General features: G+C 42.8%; 1 protein-coding gene across 4 annotated transcripts in view; it reads right to left on the reverse strand.

The window, feature by feature from the left end:
- LOC148036112 (uncharacterized) overlaps positions 1-12,912 on the reverse strand; it is a 127,364-nt gene that overhangs the window by 97,074 nt on the left and 17,378 nt on the right. The window lies entirely within an intron of this gene.

Raw genomic sequence — 12,912 nt, forward strand, 5'->3', positions numbered from 1 at the left:
CAAAATTCATCGCTTTACCACTTTGGGCTAGATTGCCGTCCAGACATTGAGACAAGCTGACACCCGATTGGCACTAAAACATTGCCGTCCCTTGTAATATTTCTTTTCACATTAGTTCCAAAACCTTATTGTACAAATGAGGTTTGATTGGAGTCCCCAAGAAGTTTCAAGCCTTGCCTCCAACTCAAGAGCTAGACTATCCAAACCTGACTTCCTCTATTGACCGAGCCAATTCTCCTACAACATTTGGAAATATCTTGATATTCTCTATAGCCAACAATCATAAAATCCAATTTGCCCCTTGATTCCCCAATCAAGGAAGCCCAATTTGAATCCTCTTCCATTGCATGCAAATTAGTCCTGTAGACCTCCAAAATTTCACACATTCTGCTATTCACTGGCAGAATTTACATCAACGACCTTCCTCAATCACTAAGGCATGCATGCACGCATCCTAACACAGCCATGCAAACCCTAACCCTTGCCGATTTCAGGCTTAGGATCAACAATTCCCAATCATTAACGCAACAGGCACAAATCTTCAATTTCCAATGTCAAATTCAACATGCATCTGACATAAATGAGGAAGAATATGCAAGAGGAAGCAAACTGCATTTCTAGCCCTAAAACAGTGACTGCCATCAAATTGAAGCCTAGTATAGTGAGCAGATTCATTAATTTTCCCCTTGTTTTGGAATGCTTAGGGAGCCAAATTGAGTCGTCAACAATTGCATGCAGGTCATCCTTGTTATACATGACCAAATTTCTTCAGATCTGCTGTAACTCTTCAACTTGACAACCCGAGTATGCAAGCACAGGCAAGGTATCAAGTGACATTGGAGGATATAGCATATGCTATGATTAGTACTTGGTAGAGTTGGGATTGCAACATCATCTCATTATCTACAATGAGTCCAACCCACTAGCCCTAGCATGATGAACTATGTCCTACATTCCATTGAGACAACGGAGCTAATCAAATCTTTCACTATCCCCTCTTGTCCAATTGGAGCAGCAAATCATATCTACTTATCCCTCACCATATCCATCTCCCCATACCCTCAAGTTGCAGCCCACCAGCTTCCATTTCTTATATGAGCTAGGTGGCATACACAAACACCACATTTATGATGACTTCACCCAATTCCAGCACATTGCTCCTCTAAGGGCACTCACCTCCCAGCTTCATCCTATTAAGCTAAAAATGCATGGCATGCTGATTAGCCACTTAAAATAGGCCTAAAACAAGTCTAATTAATCAAATTGCCAAAACTTTCATTAAAGAAATGTGATCCTAGAGAGTGTCTATGTCTTATAAGCCAAAACCTAATTTGAGAGGACCCAACCATCTATAAATAGACAAGCTGCCCACCACTTGGCCTCTATCACGAAAACATGTATTTTTGAAACCTCACTTAACATGTGGGTTAATTTTTAATCACATGGTTAAGTAAATGTTGCACATGTGAGGTGTAATTGGCTTTAGAGTAAATTTACGAGCCACGAACCCAAGGAAATCATGGGATGTCAAAGGCAAAGGTTGCTATCGGTTATGTTGCACAGGTACTTAGTAGTATCTTGTGCCAATTGTTGGCCTAGGTCATTCATTTGGCCATAATTGTCAGTTGGTGACACTAGAGAAGTGGCGTTTAATGGTACTTAACGCCAATCTAATGGTTGAAGATGGCGCAGAGATACTCGAGAATGGAAGTTGCCTAGACAATTTAATTATTGGCCATAACTGTCAGTAGGTGACACTAGAGAAGTAGCGTTTAATGGCCTTCTACTAAGAGCACCTCCTATACCTCACACATGACGGCTTCATTATACGCCCAAGATACATAGATGTACACATGTTCCATGGGGTCCGAAGTGCCATCAGGCAACTCCGTACATCATCACACCAGCTGCGGATCGAGACAAGCAGATACGGAGCAGACTCTCTCCTCCCAAAGCACAAGATATGCCAACTCTGTTAGCTGGAGCCAGAGACAAAAGAACATTACATATGTAGATGCCCAGTGTACTACAAGATCAGAGGCTGCTTCCACTGTCTCTTCAAAGAGGGATTCGGGCCACTCTCCCAAACACTAGACTTCCCCGACCAGAAATGCCTCGGGCTCTTCCTCCTGGAGCTACGCCGACATAGAGACCACCTTCTACGGGTCCGGAACCAGACAACCAAGAACACACAGCAACGCACTCTCCAAGAGTTCTACAGACCCTTTGCCACCCCCTCTACAACAAGGATTGCAGCCAACCGACTAGTGGCCCCACCCCGAGGAGTCACCTTGGATAGAGCTACAGAGAGAGGCAGAGCTCGCCGCCCACACCCAGCAGGCCCACGCCTCCGCAGGAGACATCACCTACACATAAGGCGAATACTACAGCGCCATCGAGGAGCCATACCCCGCTACTGCAACCCTCTCTATGCTAGACAGGCCCATGCGGGACATCTTAAGATAGCCACGCTCCGTGAGCAGTTCCACACTGCACTTGAAGTGCATCTAGATTGTATCGAGTTTGTATACCATTTTGTACCTACTCACCTAGTTCACCATAAGACTAGATAGTAACTTTACTGGGACTTCGAAAACTTCCTAGACATTTTGTATGTAACCTCTTGGTCTCATAGGACAACTTGGCCTTTTGTAGACGTTAATATAACTCTCTCTCTCTCTCTCTCTCTCTCTCTCTCTCTCTCTCTCTCTCTCTCTCTCTCTAGTGCAAAATACACGACGACCAGCAGAGATCTTTTGGGCACGCAGCACCTCTCCAGTTGGAAGACCACCAATCAGCAATCTCCACAAGAAGACTTTTCCCTGATAGGGAACCTTAGACTTCCAAAGCTGAGGGAATCTTTCCTGCCACTTCTTTTTGCCATCCCTAATATGCCATAATTTATTCACCTTTGTAGTGACCCATCTCTTGGCCTCTACCATCTGATGGTACATCTGGTTAGCAGACCTCTTCTCAAAATCATCTAGAATCACAAACTTCCAGTCACGCCATGGATACAATGGCTGTAGCACTGGTAAAGGAGAGAACCTCTGAAGTGTGACCTGTATGGATGACCAGATATCACAATATCTACGGGGTACCTACAAGTGTTGACGAATACGCCGAAAAGAGTAAAGATGGAACTGCCCAGGAATAACACCATCAAAAACTGTATGCAACCCCAAACGAGCCATCCAATTAAACTTGAGTCTATGCAAATCTTTGTCCGGCCAATCCAACAACCTGGAGGAGGCTAAGACCTCTCCTTGCAGTGAATTCGCCTCCTTGCGAAACTCAGGAGGGCACCAAACTGAAAAACATAAGATCTCCTGCCAAGATGCAATCAAATGAGAAAGGAGAAAAGACTGGGTGGTCTTAATTGGTCTCTAGGAGTTGAGCACATGCCACCAGGAGGCACAAATAACCGTATTACCATGAGAAATACCAATCTTTTCAATGAAAAGTTTTGCAATGTCCGACCAAGGATGACTCTGTACACATAGCGCATGCAAAAGGGCCAACCTCAAGGCTTTCATATGCAAGTTAACATCCAACAGGACTGCTCCCCCCATTCGTTTAGGCGTAGTCACATGCTACCACGAAATCCAAACCTGACCCAACCGATTCCCCTTCTTTTTCCACAACATAAACCTGATAGGTTGAATAAGTTTCAAAAGGGGCTTCTTAGTCCAGGGAAGGAGTGGCAAAAAGAACGATACCATACTAATCATAATACTTTGAGCAACTTTCAATCTAACATGTAAAAGCCAGCCTTGAGATTTCCAGTACATGAACTTGTCATGAATCCGAGAGGCCATCCAATCCAATAAGGCCCGGGGTGCTACCTCCACCCCAATAGGATACCCCAAATGTCTCGTTATATTTCCCTTTGGGATCACAATTCCATGCCAACCCAAGGCCTGCAGATCAATCTCCGTGCAGGAGAGAAGTGCAGATTTCTGCGTATTAATATGAAGACCAGATGCCAAAGCAAAAAGATTCCATGCCACCATTGCCCGATTAACATTAGTGCAATCAGCCTTAAGGAACATAAAAGAATCATCTGCCAAAGATTGACCCACAAGTTGAGTACCACTAGGAAGAGTCAAGCCAACTATCTTGCCTTGATCAACCAACTTGTCCAACAATGAGAGCATCGGGTGAGTAACCAAAGCAAACAACAAAGGGCTAAGAGGGTAGCCTTGCCTAAGAGATCGAGATAAGGCAATTTCCTCCGTGATCCCTCCATTAAGAGCAATACAAGCTTCAGCTCCCTGACTAATAGTGTCAACAAGAGAAACCATGCGAGGGCCAAATCCCATTGTAGACAATAATTGCCGCAAAAAAGGCCAACTAACATGATCAAATGCCTTCTCAATATCGAGCTGAAGCATTACCACTTGCTGTCCTGAAGCTTTAGCATAGTCAATTCCCAGTTGAACATTCAAGATGTTATGCATGATATTCCGACCTTTAATGAAAACATATTGACGTGGATGAACCAGGTGCGGAAAAACTTTCTGCAATCTGTTCGCAATGATTTACTTGGGTTGGACCTCTTATCTCAAGGTGCCCACCATCAATAATCTCTTGATGCCCGCTCTTCGAGCCTAGCGTCCCATCTTGTCCAAACTCACTCACTCACATGCGATTAAATGTGCATTAATTACAATTTGCACGGGAGTGATCCCGACGCTCGAAGATGATTTTACCATATCTATTTGGTCCCCTTTCTTAATTCCTATTTTCTCTAGAGCACCTGACGCTTTTATGTTATTTTTGTCTTCTTTTCTTTTTTTTCAACGTGATGAGCGCTCTTCTTCCAAGCTTTGAATTTTCACCAACTGGATGCTGTCATTATTCCTTCAAGCCGTCACCTCTTGAATGATCCTCGACTTTTGTGCCTCTTGCTTTTTAATCTTTGGCTTCCCTTGATGTACTCCAATAGCTTGCAATTTCCCACTTCTTGTGGCTTCTGTGCAAAAAGGTTAATACGTGACATCATTTATGGGATAGATTTGGCCAATATATTCTGGTCACTCTCTTTTTATCCAGGTCAACTGCATTTACTACAATTACTGACTGTATTTTGCCATCAGCCTCTGTGTTTTGGCTATTTGTCTTGTGCAGGGCTGGATGACAATGATTCAAGCTGATCCTGGTTATTTTTTGGTCCGTGTATTCACTTTGTGATACACTGCTCAGTTTTAGAGAGGTTCATATGCATCCAATTGTCGTGTTCTTATCACTGTATTCTAGTTACTATTGATCTTTTCTCTATGTGCTTTCTTTATTGCTTTGAACTCATGAAATCCTTGTGAGTTTGTCCTATTTGAATACTTTTCTCCTTGAAGATCCCTTGTCTTTCTTCATCTTCTCTATATCTCCCTCATCATAGCCCCTCTGGCATCTCCTTCTGATGGTCAACATGCAGATACTCTTTACTCATCTACGAGTGTTATGTTGGAGGCTTGCTATGTTGAGATACAGGTTTCAATGCGGATGCTATATCTTGGTGCTCCAGATGTTCTAATTTCAGAAAAGGGTGACATACGAAAGACAAAGACAAAGTCTCAAAGCCATTATTGTGGCAAGAAGAGACACCTCCAGGAAAATCACAAGACATTAGCAACTTTACAGAATTAGGCGCAGATGGTGACAAAGGGTGACAACTCTCTAAATGAGCCTTCCTCATCTCCAAGTTCAAGTTTAGGCTCCAACTATGTGACCCCGGCGATGGCTACAAGGACTTCCCTTCCAGGTTGCTAGTACAGGTGATGCAAGACATCCCTCACAACTCTCCAGTGCCAAAGAGGGAGTGTGAGGGTGGTGAGGTGGGGCAGTTGTGCATCATCTATACAGGTATACAAGTGCACAAGTTCCAAATAGGGACGTCCCTAACACATCAACCAAAGTCAAGTTCAAATCTTGAATCTAGGATTGACATACAAGTTCATGATCAGCTATTTGACAGAGAGCAGGCTTGGCTCCTAGTCCAAGTTCATATGAGGCGACACTTGGGCAATCTGCTAGCCAAAGCCGGCTGGCCAAAGCCGGGATAGGTCATGTATGTTTAAAGGCATTTTTGACATGATGGTTTTGTATGCTAATGCGAGACATTATTGACAGATATTGAGAGCTACTATGATTCTTCTCTATTTTTTGCTATTGGTATGATCAACATTGACCTCAAATTCGTTGTTTTCAGGTGCTGGCACAATCGACATTGACCTCAGATTCTCTCCGAGGCATCCTGGTGGTGAGCTAACCACTTCTTACCTAGATATCCATGGTTCTCTTCTGGTGGTTATTATATGGACTTTGATGGGCTCTTATCATTGTATCATTATATTGTACCAAATCACCCATGTTCTGAGAGAGGGTGTTAGCAGATATGTCAATTCATGTGTGAGTCTGTGCATCCTAGAGTGTGCTAGGCACATTATAGATATTTTAGCCATTTTATATTCGTCATTTTCATGGTGATTGAGGCGTTTATTGCTGGCCGACCAGCATTTATTGATAACCGACCTAACATCATTTATGGCATAAATTTGGCCTATATATTCTAGTGACTCCCTCCTCCATAATGTCATTCACCACCTACACATTCTGGTGGAGAGAGGGAACCGATATCGGTGCCTTTATAGCCAGTGACTCATGTTGGATTTGTATTGTTCCATGTCTTGATATATGGATTTCATTTCCTAAGCACCTCTTCGCTTCTCAACTCTCTATGCAGTGTTCTTTTCTTTTGCAGTGTTTCTCTTTTCCTTTGTATCTTGTGTTCAACGATCTATTACAACAATTTTCCAAGCTTCCATCACTGCATCCACTTCTGACATCATATGACCCCCATCCAATACATTTTTGTTTGTCAAGCCCCTGCAATCAAGAATTTCCCGTGTGGAAACAATTCCTCAATCAAGATTCATGGTCTAGGTCACATCGAGTTTAATATTGACAAGGACCAAGATCTCGCTTCTCTAAACAATGTCTATTATGTCCCCCAACTTGGGATGAATCTTTTGTCCATTCAGCATCATGGCCAACTGGGGCGAGCAGTTTTCCTTACATCAATCACACTAGAGGTCAGAGACTCTAGAACAAGTTTAGTGATTGCTCGCAACGGCGAGGCACAGCCTAGTGGCCTCTACGTGATGACACAATACCTTTCCCAGTCAACAATCGAGGACTCAAGAATTTCACCACTTCCAAGCTTTAGCCACCACATAGAAGCCCATGAACAATGAGCACCTTTGGCATTATTGCTTCAGACACTTGGGTATAACTCACTCTATTAGCTGTCCACCGTCAAATGATTAAGGGCTTTCCTTGCCTTAAACTGTCCAAAAAAATTTGTCCAACTTGTCAACTTGGGAAACAACACCACACTCCATTCCCTCAACAGACTACATATAGAGTTGAAGCACCTCTAAAATTGATTCATGTTGATCTGTGCGGTGGCGTGTTGTACTTCTTTTTTATAGTGGATGATTTTTCTACATATACGTGGGTGCATTTTTCTAAAGCATAAACCTAATGAGTTTACCTACTTCCCATCATGGGTGCTTTTGGTGCATAATCATACCGGTCATGTAGGTCGTATACGGAGTGAATCTAGTGGTGAGTTTATCTCCCACGAGTTACAATGAGTTTTGCAAGAGCATGGTATTTCTCGGCAGCTCACCTCTACCAACTCCACTTCTCAAAACGGAGTCATGCTTGTCATTCAGAGTCTTTGGGTATCATTCAAAGTCTTTGGGTGTCATGCTTACACACACACTCCTAATGATAAGATAGAAAAACTCGCTCCCCGAGCTAATATCATGTTTTTCCTCTAAGGGAAAAGCCTATCATTTGTTGGATCCTTGAGGCTCGAACAAACAAGGTGATTTTCCAGAGAGAGGTCATTTTTTTATGAGAGGGATATTGTATAGGCCATTGTTCATGCTTTGAGTCAATTCCTCCACCTACCCGATTCCTCCACCTACCATATCAGAGATAGTGCCATCTAAGACATGTCCGCTAACCGCTCTCAACCCATAGCCCTTCGATGAGCATACCTATAGGTCAATTGTAGGGAAACTTCTTTGGTTGATTCACAACCTTATGTATTCTATCTCTTTACTCAGTTAGTATTTCAATATACCAAAAATGTCACATTGGATTGCTTGTGTGCGTGTGTTGAGATATGTTTAGTGTACTTATTCTTATAGTTTGATATATAGTCATGGTTTTCTTTTGAAGGGTACACTAATTCGATTGGGCTAGAGATCCCGACACCTCGTGTTCCCACAATGACTACATCTTTTCTTTGGACATGGCGTCAACCTTCCATTTCTTGGTCAAGCTATAAGCAAGAGACGATGACTGCTACCACAACCAAGGCAAAGTATCCAGCCCTCGTTGACAGCACCACCGACGCTATCTATTTGGAATTACTAGCAACACTTCACTTTCCATGTGTTTCACCAAAACGATCGTCCTCTACTGCGACAAGTAGAGTGCTATTGCACTAGCTCATGACCCACTCATCAATCCACAAATACAACATGTTGATGTTCACTTCCATTTCACCAGAGAGCAAGTTCAACTAGTCACCATCCGTCTATGCCTATATCAAATAATTTTGCAAATATATTGACCAAGGCGAACCGGTTCTTTAGTACTTGCTACCCACGATCAGTGTGGGTACACCATTCCCTACTACTACAAATTGACAAGAGAGTGATTCCCTCTAGCTGTCCCTTCTTCTCTTGAGGGTGACACAATTTTGGTTCATAGGTATTTATTATTTATACATTGTATCATTATCCAATTTCTCTAGATGACTATGATTGTAAAAGGGCACTTGGACAAGTGAACAATTCCCCTACAAGGACACTAACCAAGTGGCACCGTGGCATAGCATTTTGCATAAGCATAATGGTATGATGATCTGCATTGCCTCTTGCATAACCCCATGCATTAGCATTTTGTTCTTGTAAACATGTGTATTTATCTCTTTTCAGCCAAAGAGTGGTTGACTCTAGATCCACCATAATCATAGCAACTCACATGGCAATCTCCCTATTTCTACGACCTCTAGTTTTTGCTTCACCGCATACCCTCCATAGATTTCTTCATTACTAACACCAAGTGGTGGTGAGGATAGGTTGTCCATGTTGTGATGTGTTATATCTAACCATCCCTTTATTCTCCCCTAGAGGCACACATTACTCAATAGGACAAAAATTGGTTGAAACCTATACTAGCTGTTAAATATTATCAAAGGTTAAAAGCCCTTCCAAAAAAACAAAAGAGCAAAGCACTATGGTTCCATTCGCCTTTGTAGGCCTTGGTAGGCCACTGGACAGCCGATGAGCACCTTTTGTCAAATACCTTGACCTCTCTTGGGTAATGAGTTGGGCTTTCTTCGTAAGATAACCATTGCCTTTGTAGCCTTGGTAGGGCATTGGGTAGCCAAGGTGCACCCTTTGTCCGATACCTTGAATGCTTTGGAATGGGACACCTTGGGAGAAGAAAAATACATGGGCTTGGGCGAGTACATTTCCTTTTTGGTTCCAATTATGAACCTGAGAGGGGGTGTTGAGCTAAAAATGCATTACATGCTGATTAGCCACCTAAATCAGCCCCAAAACAAGCTTAATTAATCAAATTACCGAAACTTTCATTAAAAGAAACATGGTCCTAAAGAATGTTTGTACCCCATTATCCAAAATCTAATTTGGGAGGACCCAACCATCTATGAATAGACAAGCTGTCCACCACTCAGCCTCAGTCTCATTGCTTGCAGGTGCCTTTTCACTGCTGTCCACATCCCATACGCAAAGGATATCTCAACCAGAGCTGCTGTCCACTGTTGTCTACCTCTTGGCACCGCTGATCAGTCTTTTGCTGTTGTCCATCATCCCTACCAGCTGGTGACTGTTGTCTAAAGGCTGGAACAGCCTGTGTTTACTGCATTTACATCTCCTAGAGCTGCTGTACAGCCTGTCAGCCTGCCTGCCTACTATCCAGGTCAGCAACACTATTGCATTTACCTGTTTTCTGCATTGTTCTGCCTGCCACATCAGCAAATCTGTATTTTGCAGTCTGCAAAGTCCATAGATCTGCCACGTCACACAGTTGTGTTTACTGCTGCCAGACATTTTCGAAGGCTGCCTACTGCACTTCGGGATCTCTTCCACCGAAAACAGCAAGCACACAAGGGGGCAGAATACTGGGATCTATAAAAACTAATTATAAGCATAGATATGGCCACCACATGGCACAAATTACAGGAGTCACACCCCCCCATACCCATAAGAAGCCCAAAGGCATGGAAATCCCGCAAGGCTTCTGATACAATCTCACAAGATAAACTACTACAGAGGCTGCAAACACTAAGAATCCCATTAGATATTATTTGAGTCATCTATAAATTGTAAGAGGGTAGTAGAGTGCTTGGAAATAGTTGAGGAGTAGCAAAGAAGAGAGTGCTCAGAAATAGTTGAGGATTAGCAAAGTCACATACCCACAAGAACTTTGAAATCTGAGTGTTTTGGAGCAATTTAGAGGTAGTACAGTGCTTGGAAATAGTTGAGGAGTAGCAAAGGAGAGAAAATGACGTTTTTGCTGCAATCATGGGTTCAGGGCACCCCATCCTCATGCTGTATGACTGATTTTTTACTATTTTTAAACCTCTTCCACCTTAGCCACTACTTTTTTGTGTTTTTTTCCCATAATTTTCATTTTTTTCTGTTGCTTTTTTCCCAAAAAAATGAGAAAAAATGTGATCCCACATGCTAGCTTCAACTTTTAGCACCATTAGCATGAAGCAAAGATGCACTCTCTCCCCTACACTATTTGGACTCTACATCGACGAGATGGAGGACCACATCAACAAGGAGGGATCGGAGTGAACATAGTGGATATATTTGTGGTCTCTAGTATGCTTTATGCTAATGATATTATCTTAGTATCTAAGTCATAGGAGGGTATACAGCAACATCTCAATGCCCTACATGACTTCTGCACACAACGTGGATTGACAATTAATCTTGAGAAAACATAGATCCTAATCTTCCCACATCAGCCCCAATATGGAGGAGATCATTCTTCACTCTAGGAGTTGGATATGTGGAGGTAATACACTCATATGTCTACTTGGGGTACTATTTACTGCATTCGCTGCTGAGAGATTCACCATGGCACAAGCAAATAGAGATTGACTTACAGGAGGATATGTAATATTACCCATGTTAGAGAGTGTATGCCATCAAGCGCACTTCCACGAGCCTTGTGCACAAAGGTGGCTATTGGACACATTCGTCACACCATCCATGATGTAAGGAGCACCCATTTGGACTCCTGGCCTGGTTATAACCTTTAGCAATACAAGTTAAATAAATACCACAAGGGGTGCCAATTTTGGGGCCAATCCACAATGGTCATGAAGTGACTTAGTATGAATGCACTAAGGGCACTTCGGTATTCGGACAACTGAGCCCAATTTATAAGGCTCAAGGCCCTATTGTGCATATCATTCTGTGGTCACCACTCTTAGACTCTTGGCTATTGACCAACGCATCCGTACACCAGGATGGTGTGGGCTGGGAGTATGGGACGCCAATCCTTGGGATGTGGTCATGACCCAAAGTGCTACTAGTCCCCCATGCTCGGGGTGAGCCCGTTTGGCTCTATGGCTGGGAGGTGAGTTCTAATGTCCAGTCCCTTTTATGGTGAGTTTGGCTTGCGTGGTGTCTCATGTGTAGATTGGATCCTAGGGGGGGGTTTCACAGTGAATGTTGCTATTTTGGTACTTTGAGATCAAGAGTAATGGTCTGTAGTCTCCATAGCAATAGCCTCTTTCATAGCTCCCCACCTGAAAGGAGACACCTCACACTCCCCCAAATACATCTCTTCAACGATGGTTGGAGCAATCTAATGAAGGCCTAGAAATCTCGTATCTTCAAGCTGAACTAATGGCAATTACAAATATGACCTCAAACTCTCAGACTCATGTAACTCTGATTTGCTGAAAGAACCAAGTGAATGTTGGATTGTCCTAGTCCTTTGAAATTAGGAGTAATGGTCTTTAGTCTCCATAGCAATAGCTTCTTTCACAGCTCCTCACCAGAAACGAGACTCCTCACAATAAACTCCACCAACAATACTACATTGACAGTGTGCATAGGTTCAAACAAAAGCATTAGAAATATTTTCTCAATGTCCATATTTATGGGCATCTGGCCCATTTTCGAGGATTACTATTATGCCAAATCTCTTCCATGCTTTCAGCGGACCTGGTCCTGATGCCAAGAGGCATATTTCACGGTGGATTCCGTGCCACGGTGGATTCCGTGAGGTTTTACAGTGGATTCCGTAAACTTTATTGACCGGGGCTCATACACAAAGTGGATTCTTTGTGCGAGAAGTCGATGGGGACGCCTATTCTTTTCGGGCGTTTCGTTAATTTAGTGTGTACATGGGTGATTCCATAACGGGTGATTCCGCAAAATACATATTAAATTAATAAACGCTTAAGAGTTTAGAGTGTGCACTCGTGATAAATTAAGGTTAGGATTGATTTCTAACCAATTGATTTATTTATGTAGCTGAAGACTGCTAGGTATTCACTTTTGTCGGTTTAATTGTATTATTTTACTAACGATTGTGAATACTTCAGTTGATGTGTAGAGATAGCAGCAGTGGCGGAGGAAGGCATTGGAGGATAGCGTGTATTCGAGTTATCATTTATATTTTGATGGGCGCATACCTTAGGCATGGAGCCTATATTTTGTCGCGCCTATTTATTAAGGCGTTGGATATTTATTTATTATTTTTGTATGCGCATGGGCGCACGATTATGATATTTGTATTTGGACATTGTATTGGGTATGCCTGATTCTTTGGGCGCCCGCCCAT

The sequence above is a fragment of the Lygodium microphyllum genome, chromosome 5, assembly GCF_053477565.2.
Source record: "Lygodium microphyllum isolate KBCC chromosome 5, Lygodium_microphyllum_v1.1.10, whole genome shotgun sequence".
Lineage (NCBI taxonomy): Eukaryota > Viridiplantae > Streptophyta > Polypodiopsida > Schizaeales > Lygodiaceae > Lygodium > Lygodium microphyllum.